At 43.2% G+C, this 4,348-nt stretch overlaps 1 pseudogene; it reads left to right on the forward strand.

Annotated features, from left to right (window-relative positions):
* Nucleotides 1-416: 416 nt before the first annotated feature.
* On the forward strand, nucleotides 417-979 carry LOC132439178 (mediator of RNA polymerase II transcription subunit 6 pseudogene; annotated as a pseudogene).
* The last annotated feature ends 3,369 nt before the right edge of the window (nucleotides 980-4,348 follow it).

Genomic DNA, 4,348 nt, shown 5'->3' on the forward strand with positions numbered 1-4,348 from the left:
TACTTTATTAAAAATTCTATGAGTATACTAAAAAATAAAAAGTTTTGGAAGTAAAATAGTTCTTAAATTGGCAGTTTCAACATGAGATTCTATTGTGCTGTTAAACTTGCTGGGACATCCAATGTTACATTATTTAAATACTACCTAATAATATTTACTGGCATTTTCAAGCATTTGAATGTTTACTACAGGCTATAGTTCCTTGCAAATACTACTAAACCTAATGTTTCTTATTTATTAAATACATTTTCTTAGATATTCAGGATCATAAGTAAAGAATGTGAAGAACATTGAAGTACTTTAAGAATCACTTAGGATTTGGGGAATTCCTAAGAATTCCTGGGAATTCTGGTTTCTCATCTCTGAATCCTGAAGATTAATATCTGTTGGAAATTTGGAAACACCAGAATTCTTAAATGAGACGATTGACGTGGGAAAGATGGAACATCCTTTTGCATGCCCAAGAGCCTATTCTTTTCAGCTCCTGGAAGCAGCAGGGGCAGCCCCCTACCCACGTCATCCCACTAGCTGATTGCTAACAAGTTACAGCTGGCATGAGCTCTCAGGCAAGAGACTTGGGATCAGCTGTGAACTCCAATATGCTCACTGCAGTGGGCAGAATTCAGTGTGCTTTTGATGGAGCCATATCATCCTGTCAGTATCATCCACCTGTACGTTATTGATGGTACTTCAAGGACCGCTTAAAAAAAAAAAGATAAAGCCAAACCTAAATCCAAAGAAAAGAAGAACAAGCTCTATTTTCCAGAGACAACATGTGGAACTTAGACAAAATTTTCCACCCAAATTCGTGCAGCCAAGATCTAGAGAAAAACCTAGCCTAGTAGAGGGGACAAAGAAGGAGTCAGAACCTACCATCAAAGGTGTAAAATCGAAGGTGGATACCCCAAAGAACATCCCACAGACAGTGAGCACAAAAGGCTCCCTGAGAACAAGCAAGATGCCTGTGAGTGCAGGATGAAAGAGAAGCTGATGTGCCTTCTCTTCTCCTTTGTTTTTATTTTTTTAATATTTATTTATTTGCACCATGTCTTAGTTGTGGCAGGCAGGCTCCTTCGTTGCAGCTCCAGGGCTTCTTAGTTGCGAATCGCTGACTCCCTAGTTGTGGCACGTGGGCCCTTAGTGGCGGCATGCAAATTCTTAGTTGCGGCATGCATGTGGGATCTAGTTCCCTGACCAGGTATGGAACCCGAACCTCCTGCATTGGGAGCATGAAGTCCTATCCACTGTGCCACCAAGGAAGTCCCATCTTCTTCCTTGTTTTTGTACCTCCCTCCTATTCATGGCAGATGTGTTCAACACGAGAACACCTTGTCGTAGTCCTTTTCTCTGAATGGAAAGTGCCTGTTATTTAAGAAAGACGGTTACTCCCTTCATGCTTTCTAGCTGAACTTTCCTTATGCACCTTTTGTACCTTTTTCCCCAGTGGGCTTGGGCAGCCCACCCACTCACTTGTGTATTTGTATATAGAGGAAAAAAATTATATACATATATGAAGATATGTACATATTGCAAAAAAAATTTAAGCAGTTTGAGGACAACAATTTATCAAGAAAAAAGTTCATTATTGCAGAAGGCTAACTGTGCATGGACATTGTATCAAGTTTCTTCCTCTACACATGCACCTCACTCACAGAGCTAACTGTTTTGAAGTACTTCACGCAGATGCTACTCCAAAAATGAACATATGAAACCCGTCAGGTTATCTTTGTGCAAGGACCCATGCCAATCTTTTCTCCAACCATTCAGTCTGAGTGTATGTGCTGTCAAAATGTGGTCTCCTGCAGTTTTGTTTTCATTTCATTTTATTTTATTAATGAATCCAAGCATTTCTTTAGAAAAGATGTAGTGGTGGCACATTTTTAGAGAAGCAAACAACATACTTCACAGACAATCCCCAACTGCAGTAGCAAGCAAGGCTCAAACCCTTCCCACGAAGAGTGACATGCAGAGTGGACTGGCATGTACTGCCCAGGCAGAAAAATTTGGTATTTATTCTGTGGAAAATGGAAGTCCTTGGAAGATTGGTATAACATGCCCAAGGCAATATTTTTGAGAAGATAAATTTGTCTTTTGACTGGGATGATACAGTCATCTGTCAGCTAGCTGTTGGCCCATTCACCAAAAGTAGCTGTCTAGGGCTTCCCTGGTGGCGCAGTGGTTGAAAGTCCGCCTGCCGATGCAGGGGACACGGGTTCGTGTCCCGGTCCGGGAGGATCCCACACGCCGCAGAGCGGCTGGGCCCGTGAGCCATGGGCCTGCGCGTCCGGAGCCTGTGCTCCGCGACGGGAGAGGCCGCAACGGTGAGAGGTCAGCGTACCGCAAAAAAAAAAAAAAAAAAAAAAAGTAGCTCTCTACAAACCACTTCTTTGTTTTTAGTCAATTTTTGCCTATAGGGAAAGAGGCTGAAATACACGATAGTACGAATTGCTAGGAGGTGGGGATCTTGATGGAAGCCAAAGAACTAGAGGATGGATGGATGGATGGATGAATGGGCAAGTTACTGAGGCCTCTGAGCCTCAGTTTCTTCATCTGTAAAATGGGAGTGAAATATCTACCACCTGAGAATGGGTGTAAAATGCTCAGCAGGGTGCCTATCATATAACCGTTACTTTTCAAATGTTAGCTAATGTCATCACCACCACACCTACCACCAGGACCACCAGCGCCATCATCACCAGCAGCTACAGCAGCAACATGGCATGCTGTCCATATAGGGCCTCCAGAGCAGGCCTTCCCAGAATCACTGGAAATCTGATCCCCAGGCAGCTCATTACTGCTTGTCCTAGGACTCCTCAGCATGCTCTTCCCCAGTGTGGAGAAGATCCAGTCAGGGACAGAGTCAGAGGAAATAATTAAGAAGGCTGAAAGTGTCCACCAGGGAAACAAATTAAGTGTTAATTGAAGCACATTGACAATCCCCAGAAATTTTAAATTGGTTGGACTCCCATTGTGTTATTCAAGTGTTCCTTAGAGATGCTAATCCACCCCATGGAGACCCCTTCACAAATGGCAGGTGCCAACAAAGAGCCTTGGTTAAATCCACCTTAAGAGACGTATTCAGGAATGGACAACCCCTGGGCTCCTCCAAAAACCAAGTTAAGATTATTTGTCCCCTACTCAATTCATCTTTCACCCCCAAACACATTCTCTAGGAGCAACCTTCCTCTTTAGAAGTTCCTCTCTTGGGTTTTAGAGAACTTTTTGGCTTGAACTCTTTCTAAAATTAAAGCCAACTGCTCTTGCTGTCAGATGCAGTGATATTTCACTCTGGCTAGAGCTGACTATCAGAGACGCATCCCAAACCACATAAGTTCTTATTGTTTAAACTGTCTTAAGCAGCTGTTAAAACATACCCTAAGATATCAAAGCCACCCTAATTAACTTCCTGCTTCTCTGGGACTTCAAAGTCTTTCCAAAAGTTTAAAATAGGGTTTTTATAGAGAATTTGACCTAATATTTAAAGAAAAATTTGCAAGCTTGCCCAAGAGACTCCACTTCTCCTTCCCTTCTCCACCCCCCTTCCCTCCCTGCCCCACAGAATCTTAGAGTTCTGCTACTAGCAGTGAGAATGGAGGAGAAATTTTAAAATCTGCCATAACCAAAAAGGTGAATCTCTTGACGCGCATCCACGCTATTTCTCAGGTGGGTAGTTGACATCCTGCCTGAATGACTTTCCCTGCTTCTCAACCCGGCAACACTGTCCCATCTTTCAAGACACAGCTCAAATGTACCTTCTCTGGGAAGTGCCCTTGACTCCCCAGGGTGAGGGTCCCACTCCCTTCTCTGGCGCCCACACAATCCCCAGGTCCCTATTTGGCCCTAATTTCGATGGATTGGAATGCATCCATTTATGTGTCTGTCACACTGTCTAGACCGTGAGGTTCACAGGGCAGGAACTGTTTTGTGTGAAGCTTTGTGTTCCCATAGCTTCACCCGGGGCTCTGCGTATCCATGGTCAGGGCTCCATATATGTCTGATAAATGACTGAATTCCAGCTCATTCTGGGGAAGGTGGGGTTGCATTTAATTGATCCATCCCTTACTCATTTTGCTCTCTCTCCCTAGGTTTTCTATAAACATCTTAACAAAGGTATTTTACCTAGTGATTGCTGCTCTAAGAAATAGTCATAAAAATACCCCAAACTTAGAAATAAGACCCAAAAAAGAGGGGGCGGCACATCTTTCCAAAGCCACCAAGGCCCTTTTCTAGAAGAATGCACTCAGTTCATCTTACGATTTACTATTGACTTAAAGGTCCCTGCCTTCGTGAAGAAAATCTTATAGATTTTTGTCTGGTGGAGATGCAAATAATCTCTGTCCGGTGGAAC

The sequence above is a fragment of the Delphinus delphis genome, chromosome 16 (genome assembly GCF_949987515.2).
Source record: "Delphinus delphis chromosome 16, mDelDel1.2, whole genome shotgun sequence".
In the NCBI taxonomy this organism is placed as follows: Eukaryota; Metazoa; Chordata; class Mammalia; order Artiodactyla; family Delphinidae; genus Delphinus; species Delphinus delphis.